The sequence below is a fragment of the Equus przewalskii genome, chromosome 4 (genome assembly GCF_037783145.1).
Source record: "Equus przewalskii isolate Varuska chromosome 4, EquPr2, whole genome shotgun sequence".
NCBI classification, from domain to species: Eukaryota; Metazoa; Chordata; class Mammalia; order Perissodactyla; family Equidae; genus Equus; species Equus przewalskii.
In genome coordinates, this window is record NC_091834.1 from 27,174,573 (window position 1) to 27,192,866 (window position 18,294).

The 18,294-nt window shown below is 38.2% G+C and overlaps 1 long non-coding RNA gene across 3 annotated transcripts in view; it reads right to left on the reverse strand.

Moving 5' to 3' along the window:
• Nucleotides 1-18,294, reverse strand: part of LOC139083002 (uncharacterized) — a 135,590-nt gene that overhangs the window by 106,106 nt on the left and 11,190 nt on the right. For all 3 annotated transcript variants that reach the window (XR_011539442.1, XR_011539441.1, XR_011539443.1), the window contains exon 2: nucleotides 10,332-10,441. This is a non-coding gene — a long non-coding RNA (uncharacterized lncRNA). The remainder of the gene's footprint in view (nucleotides 1-10,331; nucleotides 10,442-18,294) is intronic.

Sequence of the window (18,294 nt, forward strand, 5' to 3'; positions counted from 1 at the left end):
TGTTGTCTTCGATTTGCTTGTATTTTGTTGAGGATTTTTGCATCGATGTTCATCAATGAGATTGACCTGTAATTTTCTTTTTTTGTGTTGTCCTTGTCTGGTTTTGGTATCAGGATAATGTTGGCTTCATAGAATGAGTTAGGAAGCCTCCCCTCCTCTTCAATTTTTTGGAAGAGTTTGCAAAGGATAGGTATTAGGTCTTCTTTGAATGTTTGCTAGAATTCAACATTCACCTTTTCTGACCACAAAGGTATGAAACTGGAAATCAACTATAGGGAGAAAACCAGAAAAGCAACAAAAATGAGAAGATTAAACAAAATGCTACCGAACAATGATTGGGTCAATGAAGAAATCAAAGGAGAAATCAAAAAATTCCTGGAGACAAATGAAAATGAAAATACAACATGCCAAAATCTATGGGATACATCAAAAGCGGTTCTAAGAGGGAAGTTTATAGCAATTCAGGCCTACCTCAACACACAAGAAAAATCCCAAATAAACAATCTAACAGTGCATCTAAATGTACCGGAAAAAGAAGAACAAACAAATCCCAAAATCAGCAGAAGGAAGGAAACAATAAAAATCAGAGCAGAAATAAATGAAATAGACAGTGAAAAAAATAGAAAAAATTAATGAAAGTGCTGGTTCTTTGAAAATATAAACAAAATTGACAAACCCTTAGCTAGACTCACCAAGAAAAAAAGAGAGAAGGCTCAAATAAATAAAATCAGAAATGAAAGAGGAGAAATTACAATGGACACCTCAGAAATACAAAAGATACTAACAGAATACTATGAAAAGCTATACGCTAACAAATTGGATAATCTAGAAGAAATGGATAAATTCCTAGAAACATACAATCTTCCAAAATGGGACCAAGAAGAAGTAGAGAATTTGAATAGACCAATCACCAGTAAGGAGATCGAAACAGCAATCAAAAACCTCCCAAAAAATAAAAGTCCAGGACCAAAGCATTTTGATTAGACTTCTGATACCTGTAATTGACATGAGGTTACTTGAACTCTTTAAGACACAGTGTCTACATGTGTAAAAAAGAGAAAATACAGAATTTACAATTGGATCAGGGTTTTTTTTTTTATTAATGTTATGATAGATTACAACCTTCTGAGATTTCAGTTGTACATTATTGTTAGTCATGTTGTGGGTACACCACTTCCCCCTTTGTGCCCTCCCCCCACCCCCCCTTTTCCCTGGTAACCACCGATCAGATCTCCTTGTCAATATATTAACTTCCACCTATGAGTGGAGTCATATAGAGTTTGTCTTTCTCTGACTGGCTTATTTTGCTTAACATAATACCCTCAAGGTCCATCCACGTTGCTGCGAATGGGCCAATTTTGTCTTTTTTTTATGGCTGAGTAGTATTCCATTGTGTATATATACCATATCTTCTTTATCCAATCATCAGTTTCTGGGCGTGTAGGTTGGTTCCACGTCTTGGCTATTGTAAATAATGCTGCAATGAACATAGGGGTGCAAGGGACTCTTGGGATTTCTGATTTCAGGTTCTTAGGATAGATACCCAGTAATGGGATGGCTGGGTCATAGGGTATTTCTATTTTTAACATTTTGAGAAATCTCCATACTGTTTTCCATAGTGGCTGTACCAGTTTGCATTCCCACCAACAGTGTATGAGGGTTCCTTTTTCTCCACAACCTCTCCAACATTTGTCATTCTTGGTTTTGGATGTTTTTGCCAATCTAACGGGGGTAAGGTGATATCTTAGTGTAGTTTTGATTTGCATTTCCCTGATGATTAGCGATGATGAACATCTTTTCATGTGTCTATTGGCCATATTCATATCTTCTTTTGAGAAATGTCTGTTCATGTCCTCTGCCCATTTTTTGATCGGGTTGTTTGGTTTTTTGTTGTTAAGCCGTGTGAGTTCTTTGTATATTATGGCGATTAACCCTTTGTCAGATAAGTGGCTTGTAAATATTTTTTCCCAATTAGTGAGCTGTTTTTTTGTTTCAATCCTGTTTTCCCTTGCCTTAAAGAAGCTCTTTAGTCTGATGAAGTCCTATTTGTTTATTCTTTCTATTGTTTCCCTCAACTGAGGAGTTATAGTGTCTGAAAAGATTCTTTTGAAACTGATGTCAAAGAATGTACTGCCTATATTCTCTTCCAGAAGACTTATTGTTTCAGGCCTAATCTTTAGGTCTTTGATCCATTTTGAGTTTATTTTGGTGTGTGGTGAAAAAGAATGGTCAATTTTCAATCTTTTGCATGTGGCTGTCCAGTTTTCCCAGCACCATTTGTTGAAGAGACTTTCTTTTCTCCATTGCAGGCCCTCTGCTCCTTTGTCGAAGATTAGCTGTCCATAGATGTGTGGTTTTATCTCTGGGCTTTCAATTCTGTTCCATTGATCTGTGGACCTGTTTTTGTACCAGTACCATGCTGTTTTAATCACTGTAGCTTTGTAGTATGTTTTGAAATCGGGGATTGTGATTCCACCGGCTTTGTTTTTCTTGCTCAGGATTGCTTTAGCAATTCGCGGTCTTTTGTTGCCCCATATGAATTTAGGATTCTTTGTTCAATTTCTGTGAAGAATGTTCTTGGGATTCTGATTGGGATAGCATTGAATCTGTAGATTGCTTTAGGTAGTATGGACATTTTAACTATGCTTATTCTTCCAATCCATGTGCATGGAATGTCTTTCCATCTGTTTATGTCGTCATCAATTTCTTTCAAGAAAGTCTTGTAGTTTTCATTGTATAGATCCTTCACTTCCTTGGTTAAGTTTATCCCAAGGTATTTTATGCTTTTCGTTGAGATTGTGAATGGGATTGAGTTCTTGAGTTCTTTTTCTGTTAGTTCATTGTTAGTGTATAGAAATGCTACTGATTTATGTATGTTGATTTTATACCCAGCTACTTTGCTGTAGTTGTTGATTATTTCTAATAGTTTTTCTATGGATTATTTGGGGTTTTCTATATATAAGATCATGTCATCTGCAAACAGCGAGAGTTTTACTTCTTCATTACCTATTTGGATTCCTTTTATTTCTTTTTCCTGCCGAATTGCTCTGGCCAACACCTCCAGTACTATGTTGAATAGGAGTAGTGAAAGTGGGCACCCTTGTCTTGTTCCTGTCCTCAGAGGGATGGCTTTCAGTTTTTGTCCATTGAGGATGATGTTGGCTGTGGGTCTGTCATATATGGCCTTTATTATGTTGAGGTACTTTCCTTCTATACTCATTTTATTGAGGGTTTTTAGCATAAATGGATGTTGGATCTTGTCGAATGCTTTCTCTGCATCTATTGAGATGATCATGTGGTTTTTGTTTTTCATTTTGTTGATGTAGTGTATCACGTTGATTGACTTGCGGATGTTGAACCATCCCTGTGTCCCTGGTATAAATCGCACTTGATCATGGTGTATAATCTTTTTGATGTATTGCTGTATTCGGTTTGCCAGAATTTTGTTGAGGATTTTTGCATCTATGTTCATCAGCGATATCGGCCTGTAGTTCTCCTTCTTTGTGTTGTCCTTGTCAGGTTTGGGGATCAGAGTGATGTTGGCTTCATAGAGTGTGTTAGGGAGTACTCCATCTTTCTCAATTTTCTGGAATAGTTTGAGAAGGATAGGTATGAAATCTTCTTTGAATGTTTGGTAGAATTCTCCAGAGAAGCCGTCTGGTCCTGGACTCTTATTTTGGGGGAGGTTTTTGATTACCATTTCTATTTCCTTACTTGTGATTGGCCTATTCAGATTCTCCATTTCTTCCTGATTCAGTTTGGGGAGGTTGTAGGAGTCTAGGAATTTGTCCGTTTCTTCCAGGTTGTTCAATTTGTTGGCATATATTTTTTCATAGTATTCTCTTATGATCCCTCATATTTCATTGGTATCTGTTGTGATTTCTCCTCTCTCATTCCTAATTTTATTTATTTGCAATTTCTCTCTTCTTTTCTTGGTGAGTCTGGCTAAAGGTTTGTCGATTTTGTTAATTTTTTCGAAGAACCAACTCTTTGTTTCATTGATCCTTTCTATTGTCTTTTTTGTTTCAATATCGTTTATTTCTGCTCTTATTTTTATTATTTCCCTCCTTCTATTGACTCTGGGCTTTGTTTGTTCTTCTTTTTCTAGTTCTGTTAGGTGTCGTTTGAGGTTGCTTATGTGAGCTTTTTCTTGTTTAGTGAGGTGAGACTGTATTGCGATGAATTTCCCTCTTAGGACTGCTTTTGCTGCAGATGATTTGGTATATCGTGTTCTCATTTTCATTTGTCTCCAGATAATATTTGATTTCTTCTTTAATTTCTTCAATGATCCATTGTTTGTTCAGAAGAGTGTTGTTTAGTCTCCACATTTTTGCACCTTTCTCTGCTTTTTTCTTGTAGTTGATTTCTAGTTTCATAGCATTATGATCAGAAAAGATGCTTGATATTATTTCAACTCTCTTGTATTTATTGATGTTTACTTTGTTTCCTAAAATATGGTCAATCCTTGAGAATGTTCCATGTGCACTTGAGAAGAATGTGTAACCTGCTGTTTTTGGATGAAGTGTTCTATATATATCTATTAAGTCCATCTGGTCTAATTTTTCATTTAATTCTATTATTTCCTTGTTGATTTTCTGTCTGGATGTTCTGTCCATTGGTGTTAATGGTGTGTTGAGGTCCCCTACTATTATTGTATTGTTGTTGATGTCTTCTTTTAGTTCTATTAAGAGTTGCTTTACAAATTTTGGTGCTCCTGTGTTGGGTGCGTATGTATTTATAAGTGTTATGTCTTCTTGGTGGAGAGTCCCTTTTATCATTATATACTCTCCCTCTTTGTCTTTATCTGTTTTGCTTTGAAGTCTACCTTGTCTGATATTAGTATAGCGACACCTGCTTTCTTTTGTTCATTATTAGCTTGGAGTATTGTTCTCCATCCCTTCACTCTGAGTCTGTGTTTGTCTTTGGGGCTGAGGTGTGTTTCCTGGAGGCAGCATATTGTTGGGTCTTGTTCTTTGATCCATCCTGCCACTCTGTGTCTTTTGATTGGGGAGTTCAATCCATTTACATTTAGAGTGATTATTGAGATGTGGGGGCCTACCACTACCATTTTATGTCTTGTTTTCCGGTTTTCTTCAATTTCCTTTGTTTCTCATTCCATGGTTTAATCTGTTCTGCTGAAGAGCTGCTACTCTCTGTTGTTGTCCTTCTACTTATCTCCTCTGCTCTTGGTTTTGTAGCCCCTTTCCTTTTTTTGATTTTTCAGGAATGAGAGTTTTCCTGAGTATTTCCTGAAGAGGAGGTTTTGTGGCAATGAACTCCCTTAATTTTTGTTTATCTGGTAAAATTTTTATTTCTCCATCGTATTTGAAGGATATTTTCACTGGGTAGAGAATTCTCGGCTGTAGGTTTTTGTCCTTCAGATTTTTGAATATATCATTCCACTCTCTTCTAGCCTGTAAAGTTTCTGCTGAGAAATCTGCTGATAGCCTGATGGGGGTTCCTTTGTAGGTTAGTTTCTTTTGCCTGGCTGTCCTTAGTATTTTCTCCTTGTCGTTGACTTTTGCTAGCTTCACTACTGTATGCCGTGGGGTTGGTCTTCTTGCATTGATAAAGTTTGGAGATCTATTGGCTTCTGTCACCTGAAGATCCATCTCTCTCACCAGATTTGGGAAGTTCTCAGCCATTATTTCTTTGAATAGGCTTTCTGCCGCTTTCTCCTTCTCTTCTCCCTCTGGTATATCTATAATCCTTACGTTGCATCTCCTAATTGTGTCTGATAATTCTCGGAGAGTTTCTTCATTTCTTTTTAGTCTTACTTCTCTCTCCTCCTCTGCCTGCAGCATTTCTATATTCCCATCTTCCAAATTGCTAATTCTTTTCTCCATATTATCGGCCCTACTGTTCACTGCATCTAGATTTTTCTTAATCTCCTCTATTGTGTTCTTCATTTCCAGTATTTGTGTTTGGTTCTTCTTTATCATATCAAACTCTTTTGTGACATAGCTCCTGAACTCGTTGAGTTGTCTATCTGAATTCTCTCTTAACTTATTGAGTATTTTAATGATGGCTGTTTTGAAGTCATCATCATTTAGGTTATATATCTCATTTTCTTTGGGATTGTTTTCTGTGTATTTGTTATTTTCCTTCTGTTCTGGAGAATTAATGTATTTTTTCATATTGCTTGATGTTGTAGATTTGTGCCTCTGCATAGAGATAGAGTTTAGTTGCTCCTTCCATTTGTTTCTGCTGGTGTGGTGGGGGAGCAGCTGTTTATACTGCACCAACCAGGAACCCTATCTGCAGTTGCTAACTGGGCCTGGGCCCCTCCTCGTAGTCACAGTGGTTCTTTGGATTCCCTCTTCTGCCGTGGGGGCCGTCACAGAGGGGCTTCAGGCTGCTGGTGCCTACTGTTGCAGCCCACCTAGACGTGCTCACTCCTTGGGGTCTGCAACGGTGTTATGGGCTTTTCCAGCGGCCAGGGGTAGGATCACTTATATTTGCTGCTCCATCACTGTCGGCACCCACAAAATCTCACTTGTCCACTATGGGTCGCAGCAGAGCTATTGGCATCTTCTACAGTCTGTGGTTAGCTCACCTAGCTATGCTACTTTTGTCCCCGGGTCTTCCAGCCTTGTGGCTCCCGGATGGGTGCTCTCTACTAGTGCTGTGCAGAGGCTTTCCATGAGGCTGCTGTGAGCCTGTAGGGTTTCCCCCTAGGCTACAGAGCTGGGTCGCTGGAACTCCACCCAGCCCCAGTCCTGTTCCCCAGGAACTAGGGGAGCCCTTTGCCCTGTCTGGGGGATAGCCGGAGATCCTGATTTCAGTGGTAGCTGGTCAGCTGCTGCCCTGCCTGATATTCTCCTCTCCAGGACCCTCCCGGTGTTGTGGATGCTGGGCATGGCCCTTCCGCTAATGGCAGACAGAGAGTTTTGTCTGCTACCCGGGCGGAACTCTGGAGCTTCCCCTCCGGGGCGCGGAGCCAGCCTCTGGAGCTTCACCCAGCCCCAGTCCTCTCCGAGATCTCTGGCAATCCCTAGCCCCACAGGGTGGGCAATGGCAGCTGGGGGTCACCTCGCCCTCTGGGATTCTCTCCGGGACTTTCCTGGAGTTGTGAATGCTGGGTGTGGCCCCTCTGCTAATGGCAGACAGAGAGTTTTGTCTGCTGCCTGGGTGGAACTCTGGAGTTTCCCCTCCAGGCTGCGGAGCCGGCCTCTGGAGCTTCACCCAGCCCCAGTCCTCTCTGAGATCTCCGGCAATCACTTTCCCCACTGTGCAGGCAGTGGCAGCCGGGGGGCCGCTGTACCCTCTGTGATTCTCTCTGGGACCCTCCGGGTGCCGTGAACACTAGGCGGGATCTCCCTATCAATGGCGGGACGAGACTCTCCCCGCGGGCTCAGATGTGTAACTCTAGAGATTCCTTCTGCATTTAGGAGTAATTGTGGGGGGTTTAGGTAGGGTTCTGGTCACCTGTTTCCACCGTTGCTCCTCTGGTGTGTGCTCACTCCTGCCCTAGGTGTGTGTTGATCTTCTGGGGGCATCCGTTGGAAGAAAGCTGCTTGCAGGTACTAGGCTGTTCGGTTGGGGTCGGAGAGTTTTCACCTATCTCCACATCCTCCTGGAGGGAAGTCCATCTGCCTTCTGATGTATAGCTGCATGGGTCTCTCAGACGTCCTGAGATGCTATCTGGATATCCTTTGTTAAGCGATGAGTGTCCAAATAATTGTTGACTCGAAGGGGGAGAGACAAAGAGGACTACTCACGGCGCCATCTTGGATCCTCTCCCCTGGATCAGGGGTTTTAATGATATAATATAAAATTACACATTACATATTGATAAATGTAAAGTAATAGTCAATACTTTTAGAGCTCTCTGTCAAGGCACTGTTCTAAATTCTTTACACATATTAATTCATTAACCCCGATAACTACTCTGAGTCCACTATTTTGCAGATGAAGAAATTAAGGCACAGAGAATGTAAGGAACTTGTTTACAGCCATAGAGCTCTTAAATGGTCAGGGTCGGATTCAAGCCTAAAGAGTCTGGTTCTAGAGTCTATTCTTTTAATCAGTGTGCTATACTGTCCCTCAGAAATGTTTACAAAGCCCAGTGCTTGTCACAAAGTAAGAGGTCTGCAGGCTTATTATCATTGCTCTTATTATTTGTAGGTCTTCCTTGAGTAATTTGTTTCTACAGCAACTGGTGCACCTTCCCACAGCTGATGTTGTTTTAAAGCAATGTTTCTCACATTGGAGCCTGCATTCAAATCACCTGCAGGGTTGTTTAAGCTCAGACTGCTGGACCCACTCCCAGAGCTTCTTACTCTCTAGGTCTGGGCATGCAGGCAAGCAGCCTTTCAGGTGATGCTGATGCAGCTGACCCACCCTCCACCACCACTCTTTGAGAACCACTTTAAAGTTATTTGGCTAAGACTCTCATGTTGATTGCTTGTGCCAAGAGAAGAGACAAAGGGTACAGGGAACTAGTTCTTCATCTCATAACCCTGGGGAATACATTTTACTATTTGTATGATTTGAAGGATTTAAGCAGGTTCAAAAACTCTCCTAAATAACTGAATTCCTAAAATTTTACAGGGATGGGGCCGGCCTCATGGCTGAGTGGTTAAGTTTACATGCTCCGCTTCATTGGCCCAGGGTTTCCCTGGTTCAGACCCTGGGCACGGACATAGCACCATTCATCAGGCCACGGTGAGGTGGCGTCCCACATGCCACAACTAGAAGGACCCACAAATAAAAAGATATACAACTATATACTGGGAGGATTTGGGGAGGAAAAAGCAGGGAAAAAAAAAAAGATCGGCAACAGTTGTTAGCTCAGGTGTCAATCTTAAAAAAAAAAAAATTCACACGCAGCTTCATGAAGTCTGAGCTCATTTTACTTTGTTCCATAGTAGGTTGAGTTAAAAAAAAAAAGAGGAGACTCCATTTTTTTAAAAAGGTATATTTTTCCCACTAGAGCGTTCCTCAGAAAATAGTATAACTCACCTGACTCATATAATCGAGATAAGAATGTCTTAAAATCCCATTCCATAGCCTGAGGAGAAATTCTTATCCTGAATTTCTGCAAGTTGATGAGGGCTTACATTCTTGCATCTGTATTTTATTTTTCTGCTTTCTGAATTCCTGAATTTCACTTTATATCCTCCAGCTCCATTTTGGCTTTAATTCAAATGTGTGACTCAGTCTGTTTTCCTGAGATTGACCAAAAATAAACAGAAACATCCACACAAGTGTATGTATGGACCTGACAAGATTCAGGGAGATGGCAGAAGCTTGACATTTTAACCAAAGAACAAGTTTGTTTATCAGTTTACCACTGAATATTCGACTCTCTCCACGATGCTAAATCAAAGCTCTTTGGCTACTCTCACTCATTAACCATTCTGTTTCTCTTTTCTTCTTTCCCCTCTCAGACACAAGTGAGAAAATTAAGAGACTGAAAAAGGACAAAAAAGCTGGAATAATAGCAACTTTGTCCCATTCTGTTATGCAGCTTTTTGGTACCCCCTACATTAGTTCTGGCCTCTCTGTGTTGTCTAGAAACTATACATGCTTTGAAATTGTTTTCTGGTCACATAAATGAACCGAAATTCCTGTTTTAGCTCCCATCTGCACACTAGGACCTCCCATCCTTCTTGCAAAGTTTTGCAACGATTTGCAGGACTTCTCAAAAGGGAAAGTACTGTACATACTGAGACAGTGCACCTTTTGAGAACTCTCACATTTCCAACATTGCTGTCCCATGGATCTCCCAAAGATTCGAGTTCTCCTGATCTCAAAACATGGGGGAATGAAGGAAGTCCACATAGGAGAAGGTAGGTTTACCTCTCATTAAACACTAGACCAGTTTTTATCACTTGAGCACCAAAGTAACAATTCTCATCTCATAAAGCCTCTCATGAAAATAACACCCTTATCTTCTGCCCTAATAGCTCTTTATCTTACATGGTGATTCTCAATGAGAGTAGAGAAGAAAGAAGACACATCAATCTAGCAAGCTTCTTTAAAGCTTCACAAGCTGTGCCTACTCCTCTTCTTACATGGAGTAACTTCAGAGAGTGTTATATCCCTCATGAGTGCGTGGATAAATAAAAACATTGAGACCCCTTCCCTGGGACAGAAGGAGCTTAAACCTGGCTGAAGAGTAAGTTCATCTCAAGAGCTTTCAAAAAGTACCAATGCCCTGAGATCAAGACCAGACCAATTAAATAATATCTGGAAGTGGGATTCGGTTTGAGATTTTGTTGTTTGGCTTTTAAAATTTCTTTTAGCTTCTGTATTAGTCATCTCAGGCTGCCGTAACAAAATACCATAGACTAGATGGCTTGAACAATGAAAATTTACTTTCTTACCATTCTGGAGGTCGGGAAGTCCAAGACAAATGTGCAGGTAGGGTAGCTTTCATTCTGAGGACTCTTCTCTTGGCTTGTAGGTGGACACCATCTTGTTTTGTGCTTACACACTGGGGGATAGAAAGAAAGAGCAAACGCTCTGGTGTCTCTTCTTTTAAGGGCATCAATCCTATTATGAGGGTCCTGCGTTCATGACCTCATCTAACTCTAATTACCTCCCAAAGGCCCCAGCTCCAAATATCATAACATTGGGAGGTAAAGCTTCAACATAGGAATTTGGGGAGAACACAAACATTCAGTTTGTCACAGCTTCCCAGGTGATTCCAATATGCTGCCAGAATCAAACGACTTTTCTGGAGACTGCAAACCAACTATTGAATTGTTTTGTTGCTTTGGTTTTAACTCTTCTTTGGCCACTCAAAGTACACAGTATGAAGATTTGTCTGAGGAGGGTACTCCATAAATATTTGCTGAATAAATGAGTTGTGCCATATAAGGCAGAGGTCTTTCAATAACATTCTTGGCATGCCTTTACAACATTATGGGAACCACTGGTTTAGAATTTTGAATCTTATTCTGAGTTTCTAGAAAGCATTTGTCTCTAGTTGCATTCACTACCTAATTTTCAAAAGGATAATTTTACATTATTATGATCATATACAAAAATGTCAAACAAAATCATCAACATTGCAGAAGGCAAATTTAAGTAGTGTTTGCAAAAATCATAACAGTTACGCACGTCAACAGTTACATGATTTACAGATTGGGGAAAAAATAAATTTCAAAATCATGTTTTCCTTTTTGAGTGGTCCAGGAATATCACATAAATAAAATACAGACAACAGTTGTTACATCAAGAGATATGAAAAGAAAGTGTCCATTTAGTTATTTCTCAAATGAGGATTGTCTTTGTATGTATGCAAATTAGAGTTGGCTTTTAGTATATCAGAGACTTTCTTGAACTGTCTTTCAATACCACATTTGGATGATGCTATATTTTAAATCTTGTCCACTAAGCAACTGGGGATGAATTAGTCTGTCTCTCAATCATATATAGAAGGCCCGTAAGAGGCCTGTTATTCTTTCCTGACCCTAGCAATGTTATCATGAAGAAGAGACAGCAAGATTCAGGTACTTTATAGACCCAGTATTTTGATTCCTGGTTTCAAACACTTTCTGCTGCAAAATATTACCTTCCTCCAATTAAAAGAAAAATCAGTAGAAAACGTTTAAAACTGCAAATGTGAACTTAAGTATTATTTTTAGCTTCCTGAAAATTAATATATTGTTTTAATAAACTCTTTCTACATCTGAATCACTATAAAGAATCCTCTGCCAGTGTTCACGCATTTGAGAGAATGTAGTAACATTTATTACAGAAAATGTCATCATTAATATTTTATAGAATGGCTGGCACAAAAAGTGGCATTAAATCTCCAAGAGGCTGCTGTCTTGCTTATTTTATGGCTTTGCTTGAATTTTGTAGTTGCAGTGGAGGATCAAGTTTGTAGGTGATCCCATTGAATTTTAGACAAATTTAGAGTACAGTCGCTATTTTTAATTTGTTCATTGTTAGCTTTACCATTCTAAATATAAAATATGTCAGTGAGGAGATAAAATATTTGGGTTATAACAAAAATAGATAAGTAACTATTAACCTTTTAAAGGAACCCTTGAACATGGATCTTTCCTTTGTAAGACACTGCAAGGCATTATGGAAGTTTGGCAGAATGTCTTCTTTACTATAGAGCAGCACTTTCCAAAAGACTGTTCTGTGATGATGAAATGTTCTATGTCTGCTGCACCATGCAATATGGTAGCCACTAGGCATGTGTAGCTTTGAGCACTTGAAATGTGCCTTTTGAGACCAAGGAACTAAATGTTAAATTTTATTTAACTTTAATTAGTTTAAATTTACATTTAAATAGTCACATGTGTCTCATGGCTACAAAATTGCACAGAGTGGCTATAGAGGTTATAAAACTAAAACCTCATTTTCACTATATCCCTTTGCAATTGAGTGTGGCCATGTGTCATCATTGATGAGACTGTATCTCAGGGTGTAGTCATGAGAACAGAGCCACAGTAATAATGACAATGATCATGATGATAATAATATGACCATGATAATGATAGTGGATACACAATTGTTGGAAGGGATGAGTGTCCTAATTTGTGAATTAGGAATGTGTTCTGTAGCAAGAAACAGCTTTCAGGAAATCCATAAAGGATGGCTTTATTATCAATGTAATAGATCTACCCAGACTCAGTGAAAAAAATGGCAATGATTCTTTATGACTCCAAAATAGGGAGAATTCAAATGATAAAGAAATGAGTCTACCATTTCCAGAATCCTTTTCAACTACAAGTTTCCATTTCTATTTTAGACTTGTTTACTTGTGTTTTTGTTGTTGTTGTTGTTGTTATTATTTTTATTTTTCTTACTGCTATTATCCTTCTTCCTGAAACAGTAACTTAGCATACAGTCACTGGCAACATTTCAGCAAGAAGTAAAAAGCTAGCGATATTCAATAAGGAGTGAATTCTCCAGGTTACTCTACTTTTAGGATCATAACTCCTCAAAGTAATAAATTCAATATTAGAAAAGTTGAACGTTGGCTTGTTAGAAAACTATATATTTTTTGAGTTTGTTCTGAGACATAAGACATTCAGACTTAGATGCACATTTTAAATAATGTTTCAAGGGCATTAAATCTTCTAAATAGGATACTTAATGACAGAGTGGATAATTTAGGACATTGCCATTTTCCTGATTAGAAATGTTTGATGGTTTACCTTTGTTTAAAAAGATAAATCCCAAATTTCAGAACATGGTCATCACTATGTCCTTAAACTATCTGAGGCATCTCTCATTCCTTGCTCCATCCCCTCCCAACTCGTCACCAATAAAGGAAAAGGCACCGTGCTCCTATGCTGCCCTGCCTTACATTTCTTTTAACTTGATTCTTCTGCCTTTCTGTGGTAGAAAACTAGTAATAAACTTTCAGGCTTTACTCAAAGAGACTCTTCCCTTTACCCTATCAGTGACAGCCTCTATCACGTTGTACTATGTTCAGTTATCATTTTTTCCTTGTTAGTCACTAGAATCTATATTCTAGAACAGCATGGAAAGTTTTGCTGACCACTTTATCCATTATATAATGTCTGTCATGTGATAAGTGTTCAAGAAGTGTTTGATAAATTATTTTGTCAATCAACTTAGGCCAAGTTAGGCTGTTAAAAACAAAAACAAAAAACAATGCTCATTCATTCTGGACAACCAAAGTTTATTTCCAGTTCAAGTTATATGTCTCTCACAGGTTGGCTGTGGTTCTGCCTCATGTCTTCTTCATTCTGGGTCCCAGGCTGAAGGAACAGCCCCTACCTGAGACATTGCTGGTCTCCAGAGAGAGCCAGAGGAGAGGTGGAAGAGCCACACAATGGTTCTTAAAGCTTCTTCTTGAAAGTGGCCACTATCACTCACAATTTATTGGCCAAAGTAAGTCATACAGGAAATTCATGGGATGGAAATATAAGACATCATGGAATGGAAATATAAAATATTTCCATAGGGAAGGAAAAAATATTTTAATCATAATACAATTTAATATAATCATCCATAATAATCCAAAACTTATCAATCACTTATTATATATCAGGCATAATCAAAGTATTTTACATAAATTATTCCCATTAGAAGAAACTTGAGACTCCTAGAGATCAAGTAATTTATCAAGCATATAGCTAGTAAATGGCAGAGCCTAGCAATAAAGATACTTTAATTTAAAGATTAAACATTTGAGTCTTCATATTGCTTCCCCATAAAAGATTAACAAATAAATATAATTCTCAAGAACAAGGGCAGAACTAATAGCATGCTGCCTGTTTAAATTGTGATCTTTGGTTACTCACTAGATGATAAAGTACACATGTTCTTACGCAGTCTGTCACCCATCTTTGCCTAGTGCAGTGGTCCTCAACCAGGGCCAATTTTGCCCTGCAAGGGACATTTGGCAGTGTCGGGAGACATTTTTGGTTGTCATTTCTGAGAAGGGTTGCTACTGTCATCCAGTGGGTAGAGGCCAGGAATGCTGGAAAACATCCTACAATATATAAGACAGCTCCACAACCAAAAACTATTTAGTCCAAAAGGTCAATAGTCCCAAGGTTGAGAAACCTTGCTCTAGGGTCTGGATAAATGTGTAGGTCACGTTTAAATATGAAAAACTTTATTCTTGAAGTAAAGTATTACAGGAAGTCATTTTCTACCTTGATTAAAAGCATATCATTAACTTTTACTCTATATAAATTTGTAATAACCCCTAATTTTTTGTGTTCGTATTTTTCTAAAAATTATCCATGATTGATTTAGAAACAATTCAAGCTCTATACAAGTTCAGAAGGAAGATGTCATTCAGTAAGAAGGTGGCATTTTGAGGAGAGCCTTTGAGCACCACAGGATGTGGTCACCAGTCAAGGAGCTGAAGAGGCAGAAGCTGCTGGGAGCTCGGTGGGCTCTTGGAACCAAATCACTTTCTGATGCATTCTAGCAACAATTTTCGTCTCCTACATCTCATAAATGCACTTTATATTAATTAGCTAATGGCTAAAGTGTTGTAATAATGAAAATTCAAGTAAATAATCAGTACCATTAACATTTATTTGGCCTCCTCTTGTTGAACAAGAATAACTGAATTTGCATAGTATAGGCAGTATTATTTCCTTATTATGTTAGACTCTTGGTATTTCATTCTTTTTTTTTTTTTTTGAGGAAGATTAGCCCTCAGCTAACTGCTGCCCATCCTCCTCTTTCTGCTGAGGAAGACTGGCCCTGAGCTATCATCTGTGCCCACCTTCCTCTACTTTATATGTGGGACGCCTACCACAGCATGGTGTGCCAGGCAGTGCTGTGTCCGCACCCGGGATATGAACCAGCAAACCCTGGACAGTGGAATTGGAACATGCGCACTTAACTGCTGTGCCACTGGGCTGGCCCTGGTTTTTTATTCTTGATATATCCCTTGGATTATTTCTAAACATTTTCATATTACTGCTAAATTTAAAAAAGTGTGTTCCAAGGTATTTTCTAGGCCTTGTAAACAACTTCACTGATCAACTTATGTTCCAATCTTTTTAAAATTTTCTGAATAGCATCAAATAATTTAAGTGGTGTGATTATATAACAACAAAATTAAATAAGTATGAGTTTTAATATAAATGTCCCTCAAGCATTTTTAGATGGTGACATGAGTTGAAGAATCAAGTAATCAATGTTGAATCAATGTTGAAAATTATTACCTGACATTTTGTTCACATAAACAAAATTGATCTGTTTATGCAAGTCAGCTATAGTGAGATTATGAGAAAATACCCTTGTACAAGGATTGTCAAGCTTTTTCTATAAATGACAGATTTTTAGGCTTGTCAGGCTGCATGCAGCTACTCAGCTCAGCCACTGTAGCACAAAAACAGCTGCAGACAATATGTAAACAAATGGGGTGGCTGTGTTCTCATACAATTTATTTGCAAAAACAACAAAAAATTGGCTGGTTGTAAGTGCTCTGCAGGAAATACTTTGCTGACCCATGCCCTAGTAAAATTAAAAGACCACTCATAATTGCATGAAAAGGAAAATTTTCTCTCTAACGAGACTATATATACACAACACAAATTCTCTAGCTAAGTAAGCAAAACTCTCTGTCATCTGACCCCAAACTCCATTTTCAATTTTTTCTTCCTTCTGTGTTCCTTTAGCAACCTTATACACCAACCTAAATAAACCATTCTCTGTTCTTTGTGAGATTTAGGAATTTCATGCCTGTTATTCCTTCCTCCCTCCCTTATAATATTTAGCATTTTACCTTAAATTCTACCTCTCTACTTGGTGCTTAATGCTGGAGAATGACCCTACCATTGTTTGTCTTTGACCCTGTCAAGTAGTTTCCTGCATCTAATACAGAATGTCGAGACTTTAGGGCTGTGGAAAAAGCATGGGCTTTAAGGTCAAACACGTGGAATCTCAGCTCTGCCACTTGTTGGTTACGTGACTTTGCACAAGATACTTGACCTCTCTGAAGTTCATTTTTTTCTCTGCAATACTGGATAATTAATACCTGCTTAGAAGTATTATGGTTAGGAATAAATTAAGCAATCCAATGAGATAGCAGATAGAGGTGCTCAGAGAAAGTCAGGTATTCCCCACCTCCTCTTACCTCTAGGTAAGTCTTACCTCTGGGAAGTCATGAACATAACGCGAATTGAATAAATAATTGCATAAAGTATTTGAAGGCAAAGCCACCCAGTAAAATTTTTCTATTCTTATTTAAAATACTTCAGGCAGCATCATACAAAAGAAAAAAAGGGCACTGAAACAGAAAAGGGATTTTTTTAATAGAGATCCAAGCACCTAGGGCTGTTAGATTGACGGCGATTGTAGCATATCAAGTTTGCATGGGCAAAATATACTATTCAGTAAGAGGTGGGGAGACTACTACTAACTGGAACAAAGAACAAAAAAAGATAAGTTCCCAATAGTTCAAAGGATTAAAACATAAAAAAAATGGGGCTGTAAATAAAACTGAGGAAAGTGAATCTATTCACAATATTGGAACATGGAAAGGCTTTTTAAGCAGCCATTAATTAAAAGATTTAAAAACTTGACGTTATAAAATTAACAAGAAACTTTTGGATGGCAATAAATAAATTTCAAAAACAAAATTGAAAATTAATAACAACTTGAAAAATTATGCATATAACAAAAGAACAATTTTCTTAATTTACGGAAAGCTTATGCAAATCAAGATGAAAAGATGAACAAACCAATTTCTTAAAAGAGCACGGCATTTTTCAAAAAATACAAATGATAATAACTTGTAAATGAGGATCAATCTCAATAACAATGGAAGAAATGCAAATCATGAAAAAAATTATATTTTCTCTCATTAAACATCAAAAATTAAAATACTTTTATTTTCCCAGTGCTGTCCATGCTGGAGATAAATGGGCTGTCTCATGCATTGTTGTTGGGAATATAAATTGCTCCCTCCTGGGGCCGGCCCAGTGGCACAGTGGTAAAGTTTGCATGTTCCGCTTTGGCAGCCAGGGGTTTGCTGGTTCGGATCCCAGGTGAGGCCCTATGCACTGCTTGGCAAGCCATGCTGTGGCAGGCATCCCACATATAAAGTAAAGGACGATGGACACAGATTTTAGCTCAGGGCCAGTCTTCTTCAGCAAAAAAGACGAGGATTGGTGGCGGATGTTAACAGAGGGCTAATCTTCCTAAAAAAATAAAATTTCTCCCTCCTTCTGGAAGACAATTTCATAATATCTATCAAAATTTAAAATACTTGTATCTTTTGCCTACTGCTAGAAATTTATCAGTATCCTTGTGTAAGTTTGTCAAAATTTATGTACAAGGATATTCAGTACAGAAATTTTTATAAGAGTAGAATGTTGAAAATAACCAAAATGTTGTTCACCAAAAAGGGACAGATTAATACACTACAATATATGAATATGATGCTATACTCTACCATAATGATAAATAATGAAATATTGATCTACGTGCTAGTGTAAAAGATCTAGTTTAATGGGAAAAAGAAAGATGCAGAATAATATGTTAGGATCACTTTTGTGAAAGCAAATTTAAAACTAGTTACATGTATGTGAATAAATGTATATTTTGGTGAGGGGAAGGAATGACAAGAAACTGTAGTATGGTATTGTATACTTGGAAAGTTACTGATAGTATATCTTAAGCATCCTCACCACACACACACACACAAGAGTTAACTATGTGATGTGATAGATGTCTCGGTTATCTTGATCTTGATGATCATTCCACAATGTATATGTATGTCAAACCATAACCTCGTACACTTTAAATACACACAATTTTATTTGTCAATTACTCCTCAATAAATAAAAAGAGGGTGTTAAGGATGGGGCTGTTTTATATGCTCTT